Source organism: Bos indicus x Bos taurus, chromosome 4 (genome assembly GCF_003369695.1).
Source record: "Bos indicus x Bos taurus breed Angus x Brahman F1 hybrid chromosome 4, Bos_hybrid_MaternalHap_v2.0, whole genome shotgun sequence".
Taxonomy (NCBI): domain Eukaryota; kingdom Metazoa; phylum Chordata; class Mammalia; order Artiodactyla; family Bovidae; genus Bos; species Bos indicus x Bos taurus.
The window spans coordinates 103571393-103587291 of NC_040079.1; the positions used below are offsets into that span (position 1 = coordinate 103571393).

General features: G+C 42.0%; 1 long non-coding RNA gene across 1 annotated transcript in view; it reads left to right on the plus strand.

The window, feature by feature from the left end:
- Positions 1 to 1354: 1354 nt before the first annotated feature.
- LOC113891693 overlaps positions 1355 to 15899 on the plus strand; it is a 50598-nt gene continuing 36053 nt past the window's right edge. The window contains exon 1 of the long non-coding RNA XR_003510857.1: positions 1355 to 1568. This is a non-coding gene — a long non-coding RNA (uncharacterized LOC113891693). The remainder of the gene's footprint in view (positions 1569 to 15899) is intronic.

Genomic DNA, 15899 nt, shown 5'->3' on the forward strand with positions numbered 1-15899 from the left:
ACCCTGCCCCCCGACCTCCCCACCCACTGGTGGGAACACTAATCTCAGTGTTGCATAACTGCTGGCTTTGGCATTAGTGTATCTTCCCTGGTGGCTCAGCTGGTAAACAGTCTGCCTGCAGTGCAGGAGACCTGCGTTGGGAAGGTCCCCTAGAGAAGGGAGCAGCTACCCACTCCAGTATTCTGGTCTGGAGAATTCCATGGACAGAGGAGCCTAGCAGGCTACAGTCCATGGGGTTGCAGAGTCAGACACGACTGAGCAACTTTCACTCTTTGCATTAGGGTGGTGATCGCATGACTTGGCAGAGAACTAGCTGATCCGAAGTGCCCTGGAAACCTCTAACACCTGACAGAGGCCACCTCTGACAGCCAGGGATGCGGCAGTTGATTTTAGAAATGCCTCATCGGTGGAGGCTGGATTATATATCAGCTCTCCAGGGCTTTCTTCTCCAGCTGCTTCCCAGGGAGCTCTTCTATCGATTTTGATCCAAGGTATCTCCTTACTATTTCTGGTCTTGCGCTGTAGTGCCCAAGGGTCTGTCTCACATTTAGAGTATCCCCCACTGTGCTGCATTCCTGGTGCAGACGGAAGGATTCTCAGGGTGGAGATCAACACCATTGCTTCCACCCTTTTCCAGCAGCTTAATGCTATTTCCAATGGCTGGCTTCTAAATCCTTTCTGCTCTGCTATAGTGTCTGTTCTGGCCCAGGGAATTATGGACCTCTTAGCATCAAGAGTTCTGTATATCCTCTGAGATTGTCTGTAATTTTGTGTGAAAATACACCTCTATGGATTTTTTTTTCCCCCTGAGAAAATGGTCTGGAGCTCCCATAATTCCTCGAAGGGCTTGATGAACAATAAAAGAAACATTCATGCTCATCATCAAGGCTTTATCCCGCCTCGTCCATGTGTTAGCAAGCAGGGAAGTCAGCGCCATTCCGCCCTGTTTGCTCTCTCCTGGCCTTTCATGGCTGAGTTGGCCACGCATGGGCTCAGTAGTCAAACTGAGGGGTATTTTTATCCTGCCGGCAGGAGCTGCCCTCCTGGGTGAGCTGTGACTTTGGCTCCAGCGTGAAGGAAGAAACTAGCAGGAGAGAGCAGATCCTGATGACACTCTCTCCTGAGCTCTTGCTCCCTGCAGCCTGCCACCCATCTGTTAGCCACCCTCAGAACCTGCCCGGGGCGGGGGTGGGGGGCACCCCAGCCTCCTCACCTTGGGTCTCAGTGGTGAGCCCATGGTGAGAGCAACCCAGGGCCAAGCAGGTTTTTCCACTCTAGAAACCAGGCCTTTGGTTAAAGATGAAGCACCTGGAGAGGAGAGAGGGGTGGGCTCACGCTAAAGCCGGAAGTGTCCTGGTCTCGCGGTTCGTTTTCTGGGGGTGGGCAGGGCGAGCGGACAAGCGGGAGAGGCCTGAGCAGGGAAGACGAAGGCGTGACGAGGTCTGCAAGAGGACAAGGGTGGAGGCGCACCTCGGGCCGCCTGCCTGAAGAGCCCCGGTGGTGGAAGCCGGACCGTCCGCCGAGCTGAGAGGCAGGAATACCGGGCAGTGGACTGCAGGGGAGGAGCGGTGAGTGGCCCTGCCAACGTCAGAGGCGGAGACGTCAGGCCGATGTAGCTGTGTTTATGGCTTTCCTCCCTTCACTCTTTCTGACCCTCCGTGGACTATGGAAAATAAAAACAGCTGTTTCCTGGAGGAATTCTGCGGACACTGTGCCTTGTGCACGTAAGCCCAGGCATTTTCTTAACTGTCCTATGTGGTAGGATGTGTGTGTGTGTGCACACACAAATTGGATTTTTAAAAATTGAGTTACATTCACATACCACAAAATTCACCCTTTTAAAATGTACGATTCAGTGCTTTTTAGTATTTTCACAAGGTCATGCAACCGTCACCGTTATCTAATTCCAAAGCACTTTTTATTACCCCCCAAAGAAACTCTGTACCCATTATCAGTGACTCCCTATTCCATCCTACTAATGGCAACAACTAACCTGCTTTCTATCTCCATGAATTTGCCTATAATGGACAGAATGGGATCTTATAATACATAGTCTTTTGTAACTGACTTCTTTTGTTGTTCAGCCCAGTGTGGGTCCATTCACCAGTGCGGCAAAGCCAATCTACTGACACTGGCTTGTGATGAAAGAAAGTGCAGTGTTTATTGCAGGGCGTCAGGCAAGTAGTACCAGAAGCTAACACCCAAAGAAAAAGGCCTGAATTACCTGATGACTTTCAGGGAGGGGTTTTTAAAGGTAGGGTGAGGAAGAGGGATATGGGATCAGCTGGTGGACAGTCTCCTATTTTTGGTCGGTAGTGAGGTGATCAGGAGTCAACATCAACCTTCTGGTTCTAATCAGTTTGGGGTCTACATGCTTGTGGTCAACATTCAGTTAACTTCTTCCACCTGGGAGGGATTTTAGTAGCTGCAAAACAGCTCAAGGATATGGCTTGCTGCTGCTGCTGCTGCTGCTGCTGCTGCTGCTGCTGCTGCTGCGTCGCTTCAGTCGTGTCCGATTCTGTGTGACCCCATGGACCGCAGCCCACCAGGCTTCCCCGTCCCTGGGATTCTCCAGGCAAGAACACTGGAGTGGGTTGCCATTTCCTTCTCCAATGCATGAAAGTGGAAAGTGAAAGTGAAGTCGCTCAGTCGTGTCCGACTCTTAGCGACCCCATGGACTGCAGCCTACCAGGCTCCTCCATCCATGGGATTTTCCAGGCAACAGTACTGGAGTGGGGTGCCATTGCCTTCTCCCATAAACAAGAGGTAGATGGAGAATATGGGGAATCTGTTCAGGAAGAGCCCCATAACGTTCTACTTGATTACAATCCCTTCTTTTCTTTGATAGTCCTCAAACTTGACAGAGAACAGGTACAGGACAAGAAAGGGAATGGTTTTGGTTAGAGAAGTTAATCATAAACTTGGCCAAGGAACTCACTTTTAGGAGGATTTGGTTTCAGCCTCCACCCTGTTTCAGCTTTCCCCAAATCTTAGAGGGAATGGGGCTCTGGGTATTTCCTGATGAAACGGGGTATAGTCCTTCCTCAATGTGAGGAATGGATTCAGAATTGGTTATATGCCCCAGTTTCAAGCCTAGCACTGATATTTTGTGTTATGAAAACATTACCTCTCTCTTCAATTGCTTTGTCATAGTACATGTACAGAGCTTGGAAAATTAGCAGACATATCACAATGAGGATGATGATTAAAATGCATCTTGCAGTATTCCTCCAAATAGTCCTCCTATTTTAGATGGAAAACAAGTTTTGGAGTGGGTTCTCTTTACATATATCCAGTAAACGAGCAGCTTTTTGAATTGCTCTGTATTTGCATTTTAACTTCTCTAAGGTTTTCTTTTTAATTGAAGTACAGTTAACTTACTGGTTAGTTTTAGTTTGTGTTAGTTTAGTTGTGTACAGCAGTGATTCAGTTATCCATATGTCATATGTATGGGGTTGATGTGCTTGCAGTCAGCATTCAGTTAACTTCCTGCACCGGTAGGGCTTTCAGTAGCTGTGTTAGTCTCTGGTGTATAGCAGAGTGGTTCAGTTATCCATGTATAACATACATACACACATACATGTATTCTTTGGGGGGGCTTCCTTTGTGGCTCAGCTGGTAAAGAATCCACCTACAATGCAGGAGACCTGGGTTCAATCCCTGGGTTGGGAAGATTCCCCGGAGAAGGGAAAGGCTACCCACTCCAGTATTCTGGACCTGGAGAATTCCATGGACTGTATGGTCCATGGGGTCACAAAGAGTCAGACATGACTGAGCGACTTTCACATATGGTTTTTTTTTTTAATTCTTTTCCATTATAATTTATTACAAGATATTGAATATAGTTCCCTGCATTACACAGTAGGCCTTTGTTGTTTAATATATAGCAGTTTGTATTTGCTAATCCTAAACACCTGATTTGTCTCTGCCCCCTCTTTCCCCTTTGATAACCATAAGTTTGTTTTCTATGTCTTTGAGTCTGTTTCTGTTTTGTGAATAAGTTGACTTGTATCTTTTTTTTTTTAGATTCCACATGTAAGCGATAGCATATGATATTTGTCTTTGTTTGACTTAGTATGATAATTTCTACGTCCATCCACGTTGCCTCAAATGACATTATTTCATTCTTCTTATGGCTGAGTAATATTCCATTGTATTTGTGTGTGTATACACATGCCACATCTTTATCCATTCATCTGTTGATGGACACTTAGGCTGTCATCACGGTTCTTTGTCTTAGCTACTATAAATTGTGCTGCTGTGAACATTGGGGTACATGTATCTTTTTGAATTCGAATTTTTGTCTTTTCTGAATGTGTGTTCAGGAGTGGGATTGCTGGCTCATATGGGAGCTCTATTTTTAGTTTTTTAAGCAACCTCCATACTGTTCTCCATAGAGGTTGTACCAGTTTACATTCCCACCAACAGTGCGCAAGGATTCTCTCTTCTCCACACCCTCTTTAGCATTTCTCGTTTGTAGACTTTTTGATGATGGCCATTCTGACTGGTCTGAGGTAATCCCTCATTATACTTTTGATTTCTATTTCTCTAATAATTAGCCATGTGGAGGATCTTTTCATGTGCCTGGTGGCCATCTGTATATCTTCTATGGTAAAATGTCTATTTAGATCTTCTGCTCATTTGTTGATTGGGTTGTTTTTTGGGGGTTTTTTTTGTTATTGAAGTATATACGTGTTCATATATTTTGGAAATTAAGCCCTTGTTGGTCACATCATTTGCAAATGTTTTCTCCCATTCCATAAGTTGTCTTTTCATTTGGTTTTGTTTATCCTGTGCAAAGCTTCTAAGTTTAAGTCTTGTTTGTTTATTTTTGCCTTTATTTCTAATGCCTTGGGAGACTGACCTAAGAAAATATTGCTGTGTTATATGTTAGAGAATGTCTTGCTATGTTCTCTTACAGGAGTTTTATGGTGTTACGTCTTAGATTTAAGTCATTTAGCCATTTTGAGTTTATTTTTGTGTATAGGGTGAGAGACCATTTTTACTTCATTGATTGACATACAGCTCTCCAGGCCAGGGATACAAATTATACATAACAGTTGTTGGTCACTACACACATCTCCCTTTTTGCCAAAATATTATTTAAAGCAATTTTATTATCCAGTAGTGTCCTGGCTAAAGAATCCAGTGCCTACCTAGGAGGCTGTGGCTTGAGCCACCTTGTTTGCCACTGTATTCTTAAAGTAAGAGCAAGGTTTCCTAGCTCCAAGAGGAGACCTTGAGACCATAAGGATGCAGTTGGCGGCTGCTAGTAGATAATCTTTTGAGAACATCTGGTTGTGTCCTTGAGTCGGATACTATTTAGAAAACTTGAGTGCTCAGTAATATAGAACTGTGTCTGAAACCACATCCACAGTGTCTACCTGGCTGTATTTTGGATTCCTGAACAACGAGGCCTGGCGTGCTGCAGTCCCTGGAGTCACAAAGACTCAGACACGACTGAGCAACTGAACTGAACAACAGTTATTCTATTTTTTTTAACGTATTTTTCAGTGGTTAAAACAGATGTACAGTGTATGTTTAATAGGCCACAAATGGGCTGTTCTGGTTAGCCTAAAGTTCAATTTAAGTCATGTTATAAGCCCGAATGACTTTCCCAGACCTCAATATGTGAAAATTTCCAGCACATTTCCCACTTAGATAGAATGCATGAATAATCAAAGTAATTGTCCCTTGTTGCCATAATGGTAGCTGCCTGCCCTGGGTCAGTGACGCACCTCAGTGCTAGGGCTACAGAGAGAGAGAGAGAGAGATTGTGTGTGTGTAAGTGTGTGTGTGTGTAAGTGTGTAATTTGCCTGCTTATCCAAGTTGGGGGAAAATAATGAGACAAAATAAATAAGCACAGAGGCATGCGGATGGGGAAGCACTTTGCAGGTTATACACATTATCAGTTACACTGAATTTTCATACAAACACCATACATGCATTTCAAGCCACAGGCCTGGAGCAAGGAGTGGTACATGTCCTGCGTAATAATACCCTGTGACAACTTCATTAGAGAATTTTCTTTCCATCCTAAACCCTGGTGGCAACAGTGTGGTTAGAAATAAAACAATAACTTTCAGTGTTGATAGGGAGACAAAGTTTTGGGAAAAGTTCAGTTGAATTGGTGTGATAGATCTTACTGATCTGGTTTGGATTCTTGGGTTCGCTGTCTGCCATGGCTGTCATCCCTTTTTTGTCCTCTTGCGGATATCACTTGGGATCAACAGACCTTTCTATAGACCAGTCCAATTCAGAGGTCTTTCTTAAGTGATAAATATGAATTAAGAGTTAAGTCCCTTCAGTTGCATTGTGCATGAGGTATTTAAGAACACCTGATAAGAGTTGTTTAAATGATGCCTTTTCTAGTAAGTATAATCACCTGGTTGCAGGTCATGGGGCGTTTTACCTTCATCCAGACTTAGAGTACTGTTTGACTTCAGAAAAAAGGCTTAGAATATCCTCTTAATGACTCAAACTTTACAGTAAAGTAACGTAGTAACAAGGAGCTACTTGGGAAGTGAGTCTTAAGCAGTAAATACTGACTTGAATCAACAAAACTAGAATTTAATATCCGTTGAAACATCTTTTTCTTTCTAAAATTGCCCTCATTTTTTTTTTCTTTTTTACCAAATATAGCCAAATTAAAACTAATTTGTTGACAAAGTAAGTCTGATTATGGTTGATTGATCACATAGGCTCTTTTAAATTGGTTATTCTGGAACTCTTCATAAAGAACCTCATGAACTAAAGGCCAGGAAAGCTATACCATTGGCTTGTCATCAGATTGTGCCTGTAATCTATATATTTGGGTGATTTCTCCTCTTCTTGAAGTCCCCCAGATATCTTGATGTTCTTGTACCAGTCAGGAGGTGACCTTTCTTATTCATCTGATAAATCTACAGAAAACCTAAGAGTTTCCAGTTCCTGGAAGGATCAGGTAGAGGGAGAAGAGAAGTGTTTGGATTTCACTTACAAAAGTGTAATTTCCCAAGCTGTTATAAATTATAATTAGGTTAAGGGGAAAGAGTTTCTTATATCTGGAAAACAGATTAAAAGTCAGTAACAGATTTTGAACAAGATGGCGGAGGAGTAGGTTGACATGGAGTACATCTCTCTCCATGGATACATCAGGAATACACCTTCAGACACAGAAGTGCATGCAGAACACCAGCTGAGAGCAGAAAGGAGACCAGTGCAAAAGAATATATAAAGTGATATAATCTTATAAAGTTATAAATATTAAATATATACATATATTATTTATATTATAAATAAATATGAAATATATACATATATTTATATTATAAATATATGAAATATATAATATATAATTTTTATATATAATATATATTAAATAAAGTTATATATTTATAATATAAATATATAAAGTTTTTGTGAGCTACACAAAACTCAGCAGCATGAAGGAACTAGTGGGAAAAACAGGAGTGTGAGTAAGACTGGACCTGCCCTCAGGCGTAGGGGAACTGAAGCAGGGGTCCAGTCCCCATATCGGGCAATTATCTGAGTCAGAGGAGAAACATTTAAGGCTGAGAGTGAAACAGCTGATCTGTGGCAGCCTAAATGGAATGAGAATCAGTCCTTGCCGCAGCCATATGTACCCCCAGACAGGGACACAGGTGCCCTGGAAGGTACTGCAGCTGGTAGCTGGAGTTTAGGGATGGGAGCAATCCCAGGGTGAGGGCTGCTACTGTCTGCGTAGAGACGGATCAAGGGGATGTGAGGGAGGAGATCATGGGGGGAAATGCCCATGGAGAAAAGCTGGGCAGACTTGGAAGCAAGGCGATACTGCTGAGTCACGCATCATAGCCTCTGTCTCTCATTGGCAGCTGAACAATAGAAAGACTGACCCACCGAGTGCACTGAACTACAGAGTAGGACCCCAGCCAGGGGGGCCCCTCTATGTGTCTGACAGCAGAGAAGGACCCAGTCAAGGGAGCCCTCTAAGTGCCTGAACAGGCAAAGCTAGGGAGAAAGACGATCAAAGAGGACTTCTGATCACCAGCTACAAGAGGCTGGAAAAAAGACTCTGATGGGACCATAACTTCTGCAGCGGAGGCAGTCCATGTCCCTGCAAACTTGGCGCCACCAGGGTCCCCGCAAGCCAAGCAGCTGCACCACCTTCACGCTCAACACTCATGGGGGCAGAGCTGCCACAGGCAAAAAAGAAATGTCTTCTGTCTATGCATGCAGGGTCGCTTCAGTCGTGTCCAACTCTTTGCAACCCTGTAGACTGTGGCCTGCCAGGCTTCTCTGTCAGGGGGGTTCTCCAGGCAAGAAGACTGGAGCGTATTGGCCAATACTGGTTGCCATACCCTTCTGCTGCTGCTGCTAAGTCACTTCAGTCGTGTCCGACTCTGTGCAACCCCATAGACGGAAGCCCACCAGGCTCCCCCGTCCCTGGGACTCTCCAGGCAAGAACACTGGAGTGGGTTGCCATTTCCTTCTCCAATGCATGAAAGTGAAAAGTGAAAGGGAAGTCACTCAGTCGTATCCGACTCATAGTGACCCCATGGACTGCAGCCCACCAGGCCCCTCTGTCCATGGGATTTTCCAGGCAAGAGTACTGGAGTGGGGTGCCATTGCCTTCTCCGCCATACCCTTCTAGACCACTGTGTATTTCCTGCTGCCCTAGCTGCCAACTCCCCTGAGTACCTGGTGCTGCCAGAACCCCTGTGACCCAAGCAGCTGCATCACCTCCACACCTGGCCCTCACAGGGGCAAACCCAAGTCCTCCAGGGCAGCCTCAGGAGCAAACCCCAGTGGACAACCCACGTGCAGAGGTGGAAATAAAACCACAATTGAAACCCAGGGGCAGTGTGGCTAAGGAAGAAGACCCAAAACCCTCCCACCAAATGTATAAGCTGCAGGTTAAATCCACACAATCAACTCGGAGACTCCATGTCTAAGGAATATATAATAGGACACTGAGAGCCCCCACAAAAGAAAGCTCACTAGTTCTGATAGCTGTGGACATTGGAGGCAAGAACACACAGGAGTAGGAGCAGATCAGAATCTGAGCTGCACCCACGGCAGGTCCAGAGCTCAGCACAGTGTTTGAGGGCATCCTAGGGAGGTGAGGTGGACTGTGACTCCCAGCGAGGGAAAGGACTCTGACAGCAGTGACTCAAGAAAAACATTTATTATTATTATTAATTTATTTATTTTAATTGGAGGCTAATTACTGTACAATATTGTAGTGGGTTTTGCCATACATTGATGTGAATCAGCCATAGGTATGCATGTGTTCCCCATCCTGAACCCCCTCCCACCTCCCTCCCCATCCGATCCCTCTGGATTATCCCAGTGCACCAGCCCTGAGCACCCTGTTTCATGCATCAAACCTGGACTGGTCTGTTTCACATACGATAATATACATGTTTCAATGCTATTCTCTCAAATCATCCCACCCTTACCTTCTCCCACAGAGTCCAAAAGACTGTTCTATACATCTGTGTCTCTTTTGCTGTCTCACATATAGGGTCATCGTTACCATCTTTCTAAACTCCACATATATGTGTTAGTATACTGTATTGGTGTTTTTCTTTCTGGCTTACTTCACTCTGTATAATAGGCTCCAGTTTCATCCACCTCATTAGAACTGATTCAAATGTATTCTTTTTAATGGCTGAGTAATACTCCATTGTGTATATGTACCACTGCTTTCTTATCCATTCATCTGCCAATGGACATCTAGGTTGCTTCCATGTCCTGGCTATTATAAACAGTGCTGTGATGAACATTGGGGTACACGTGTCTCTTTCCCTTCTGGTTTCCTCAGTGTGTATGCCCAGCAGTGGGATTGCTGGATCATAAGGCAGTTCTATTTCCAGTTTTTTAAGGAATCTCCACACTGTTCTCCATAGTGGCTGTACTAGTTTGCATTCCCACCAACAGTGTAAGAGGGTTCCCTTTTCTCCACACCCTCTCCAGCATTTATTATATGTAGACTTTTGGATCGCAGCCATTCTGACTGGCGTGAAATGGTACCTCATAGTGGTTTTGATTTGCATTTCTCTGATAATGAGTGATGTTGAGCATCTTTTCATGTGTTTGTTAGCCATATGCATGTCTTCTTTGGAGAAATGTCTGTAGTTCTTTGGCCCATTTTTTGATTGGATTGTTTATTTTTCTGAAATTGACCTGCAGGAATTGCTTGTATATTTTTGAGATTAGATCTTTGTCAGTTGCTTCATTTGCTATTATTTTCTCCCATTCTGAAGGCTGTCTTTTCACCTTGCTTATAGTTTCCTTCGTTGTGCAAAAGGTTTTAATTAGGTCCCAATTGTTTATTTTTGCTTTTATTTCCAATATTCTGGGAGGTGGGTCATAGAGGATCCTGCTGTGATGTATGTCAGAGAGTGTTTTGCCTATGTTTTCCTCTAGGAGTTTTATAATTTCTGGTCTTACGTTGAGATCTTTAATCCATTTTGAGTTTATTTTTGTATATGGTGTTAGAAAGTGTTCTAGTTTCATTCTTTTACAAGTGGTTGACCAGTTTTCCCAGCACCACTTGTTAAACAGATGGTCTTTTTTCCATTGTATATTCTTGCCTCCTTTGTTAAAGATAAGGTGTCCATAGGTGTGTGGATTTATCTCTGGGCTTTCATTTATTATTCTTATGTTTTGGCTTGTTCTGTAGATTCTTTTCTCTTTTTTTTAATCCCTTCCCCTCTGCTTCTCATTGTAGTTGTCAATTTTATTGGCACTATGAAATCTAATTAAGCTTTATTTTTTTTCCTCAGTCACATTTTTTACTATTGTTATAAACCTCGGCCTCTACACAGGGCTTTTCCAGTTCTCTGGAGTTTTCCTTTTTTTTTTTTCTTCTCTCTTTTTATAATTTTTAACTTTTTAAACCTATTATTATTTTTTCTACATTTATTCCTTTGTTTGCTTTTCCTACTGTTCTTTTCCCCTTGCAGTTAACCTTTAATGTATATAAATCTTCTTTATCTACCTCTATTTAACTTTGCATGTCTATTCTTTCTTTCTTTCCTTTCCTCTTAACATATTTGTTTTATTTTCATTGCTTTATTCCCCAACTGGCACCTTGCTTTCATTTTTTTTTTTTTCCAGTTTGTGCTTTAGTTTGTTTTGTTTTCAGCTGGTAGATATAATTTTGGTTTCCTTTATTTGAGAGGTCAATCTATTGTACTTTATTTTTGTTGGACTGTTTTGACTTTGCTTATGGGGGTATATGTGTATGTTCCAATATTTTAATTATTATTTGCCTGATTTTGTAACTGCCATTTGTCTGGGGTTCCTGTTTGGTTTCTTGGTTTTGGGTATTTGTTTTAATCTCACTTAATGCCATAAAAAACCACTTGTGGAATCTTCGTTCCTGACCAGAGATCAAGCCCTGAGCCTTTGGAGTGGGAGCCTTGACTCCAAGACTCTAGACTACCAGAGAACTAACCCTGCTGCTGCTGCTGCTAAGTCGCTTCAGTCGTGTCCAATTCTGTGCGACCCCATAGACAGAAGCCCACCAGGCTCCTCCATCCCTGGGATTCTCCAGGCAAGAACACTGGAGTGGGTTGCCATTTCCTTCCCCATGCAGGAAAGTGAAAAGTGAAAATGAAGTCGCTCAGTTGTACCCGACTCCTAGTGAACCCATGGACTGCAGCCTACCAGGCTCCTCCGTCCATGGGATTTTCCAGGCAAGAGTACTGGAGTGGGTTGCCATTGCCTTCTCTGGAGAACTAACCCTGCTGCTGCCGCTAAGTCGCTTCAGTCGTGTCCAACTCTGTGCGACCCCATAGACAGCAGCCCATCAGGCTCTGCCATCCCTGGGATTCTCCAGGCAAGAACACTGGAGTGGGTTGCCATTTCCTTCTCCATTGCGTGAAAGTGAAGTCGCTCAGTTGCGTCCGACTGGTAGCGACCCCATGGACTGAAGCCTACCAGGCTCCTCCATCCATGGTATTTTCCAGGCAAGAGTACTGGAGTGGGGTGCCATTGCCTTCTTTAAGGAGAACTAAGCCTAGGGAGTATCAAATAGTGAGAACTTGCACAAAGGAAACCACTTGAATACAAGACCCGGCATCACCCAGCCACGGTGCCCCGTGCAGGACGCCTCATCTAAATAACAAACAAAACAAATATACAGACTCAGTCATCAGCAGACAGCATTACCACCTCACTCACCCTTGCCCATCAGAGGAAAAACAAACAAACAAAAAACTCAGCACAAATCCCAACCTACACAAAGCTTACACAAACCACTGGACCAGTCTTAGAGGGCAGAAACCAAAAGGAATAAAGAATTCAACCCTGAAGCCTGGGAAAAGGAGACCTCAAACACAATACGTTAAAAAAAAAGATAAAAGGCAGAGAGATACTACACAAATAAAGGGACAAACTAGAAACACAGAAGTCCAAATAAATGAAGAGGAAATAGGCAAACCACCTGAAAAAGAATTCAGAATAATGATAGTAAAGATTACCAAAAACCTTGAAAACAAAATGGGGAAAAGGCAGGAATCAATTAACAAAGACCTAGAAGAATTAAAGAATAAACATACAAACAATACAATTACTGAAATTAAAAATACTCTAGAAGGAATCAATAGCACAATGTCTGAAGCAGAAGAGTGAATCAGTGAGCTGGAAGATAAAATAGTGGAAATAACTTCTGAAGATCAGAACAAAGTAAAAAGAATGAAAAGAACTAAAGATAGTCAAGAGACCTCTGGGGCAATATCAAATGCATTAATATTTGAATTATAGGGGTCCCAGAAGAAGAAGAGAAAAAGAGTATGAGAAAATTTTTGAAGAGATTATAGTTGAAAACTTACCCAACATGGAAAAGTAAATAAGTCAGTCAAGTCCAAGAGGCACAGAGAGTCCCACACAGGATAAACTCAAAGAGAAACATGCCAAGACACATACTCATCAAACTAAGACTAAACACAAAGAAAGAATATTAAAAGCAGCAAGGGAAAAGCAACAAGTAACACACAAGGGAAACCCCATATGCTTAATAGCTTATCCTTCAGCAGAAACTGCAGACCAGAAGGGAATGGCAGGATATATTTAAAGTACTGAAAGGGAAAAATCTACAAGATTACCATACTCAGCCAGGATCTCATTCTAAATTGATGGAGAAATAAAAAACTTGCCTGAAAAAGACAAGCAAAAGTTAAGAGAATTCAGTACCATCAAAGCAGTTTTACAACAAATGTTAAAGGGACTTATATAGTCAAGAAATACAAGAGAAGAAAAAAGATCTACAAGGTCAACCCCAAACAATTAAGAAAATGGTGATAGGAACATGTATATCAATAATTACTTTAAATGTAAATGAATTAAATGGGTTTATTAAATTGAGTTTATTCCAGGGATGCAAGGCTTCTTCAATATAAACAAGTCAATCAATGTGATATACCATATTAACAAATTGAAAGATAAAAACCATATATAATCTCAGTAGATGTAGAAAAAGCTTTTGACAAAATTCAGCACCCATTTATGACTAAAACTCCAAAAAATATGCATAGAAGGAACCTACCTCAACATAGTAAAGGCCATGTATGATAAGCCTATAGCAAACATTATTCTCAATGGAGAAAAAATGAAAGCATTCCCCCTAAGATCAGGAACAAGACAAGGGTGCCCACTTTCACCACTGTTATTCAACATAGTTCTGGAAATTCTAGCTACAGCAATCAGAGAAGAAAAGGAAATAAAAGGAATCCAGATCAGAAAAGAAGAAAAGCTCTCACTGTTTGCAGATGACATGATACTGTATAGATAAGCCTAAAGATAGTATCAGAAAATTACTAAAGCTAATCAGTGAATTTAGCAAAGTTTCAGGATATAAAATCAATACACAGAAATCATTTACATTTCTATATACTAGCAATGAAAAATCAGTAGGACAAGTTAAGGAATCAATCCCATTCACCATTGCAACAAGAAGAATTAAATATCTAGGAATAAACTTACCTAAGGAGACAAAAGACAAGAGAGAGATTCCATGTTCCTGGGTATGGAAAATCAATGACGGTACTACCAAATGCCATCTACAGATTCAATGTGATCCCTATCAAATTACCAATGACATTTTTCACAGAACTAGAACAAAAAATTTCACAATTCATATAGAAACACAAAAGACCCCGAATAGCCAAAGCAGTCTTGAGAAAGAAGAATGGAGCTGGAGGAATCAACCTTCCTGACTTCAGATTATACTACAAAATTACAGTCATCAAGAAAATTTGGTACTGGCACAAAAACAGAAATACAGACCAACAGAACAAGATAGAAAGCCCAGAAATAAACCCATGCACCTATGGGCACCACATTTTTGACAAAGGAGCCAAGAATATACAATGGGGCAAAGACAGCCTCTTCAATAAATGGTGCTGGGAAAACTGGACAGCTACATGTAAAAGGATGAGATTAGAACACTTACTAACACTGTACACAAAAATAAACTCAAAATGGATAAAAGACCTAAATGTAAGACCAGAAACTATAAAACTCTTAGAGGAAAACATAGGCAGAACACTCGATGACATAAAGCAAGATCCTCTATAACCCACCTCCTAGAGTAATGGAAATAAAACCAAAAATAAAGAAGTGGGACCCTATTAAACTTAAGGAGCTTTTGCACAGCAAAAGAAACTATAAGCAAGGTGAAAAGACAACCCTCAGAATGGGAAAAAATAATAGCAAATGAAATAACTGACAAAGGATTAATTTCCAAAATATACAAGCAGCTCATACAACTCAATGCTAGAAAAACAAACAACCCAATCAGAAAGTGGGGCAAAGCCCTAAACAGATATTTCTTCGAAGAAGACATACAGGTGGCTGACAAAAACATGAAAAGATGCTCAACATCACTCATTATTAGAGAAATGCAAATCAAAACCGCAGTGAGCTATCACCTCACACCGGTCAGAATGGCCATGATCAAAAAATCTATAAATAGTAAATGCTGGAGAGGATGTAGAGAAAAGGGAACGCTCTTGCACTGTTAGTGGGAATGTAAATTGATACAGACACTATGGAAGACAGTATGGAGATTCCTTAAAAAACTAGGAATAAAAGCACCATATGACCCAGCAATCCCACTCCTAGGCATATACCCTGAGGAAACCAAAATTGAAAAAGACACATGTATCCCAATGTTCATTGCAGCACTGTTTACAATAGCTAGGACATGGAAGCTACCTAGATGTCCATTGACAGATGAATGGATAAAGAAGTTTGGTACATATACACAATGGAATATTTCTCAGCCATAAAGAGGAATGCATTTGAGTCAGTTCTAATGAGGTGGATGAACCTAGAGCCTATTATACAGAGTGAAGTAAGTCAGAAAGAGAAAGATAAATGTCATATTTAATGCATATATATGGAATCTAGAAAAACGGTACTGAAGAATTTATTTACAGGGCTGCAATGAAGAAACAGACATAGAGAATAGACTTAGGGACGTGGCAAGAGGGGAGGAGAGGGTGAGATGTATGGAGAGAGTAACAGGGAAACTTACATTACAATCTGTAAAATAGATAGCCAATGGGAATTTGCTTTGTGGCTCAGGAAACTCAAACAGGGGCTCTGTATCAAGCTAGAGGGGTGGGATGGGGAGGGAGATGGGAGGGAGTTTCAAAAGGGAGGGGATATATGTATACCTATGGCTGATTCAAAAGCAGAGACATTACTTTGCCAACAAAGGTTCATCTAGTCAAGGCTATGGTTTTTCCTGTGGTCATGTATGGATGTGAGAGTTGGATTGTGAAGAAGGCTGAGCGCAGAAGAATTGATGCTTTTGAACTGTGGTGTTGGAGAAGACTTGAGAGTCCCTTGGACTGCAAGGAGATCCAACCAGTCCATTCTGAAGATCAGCCCTGGGATTTCTCTG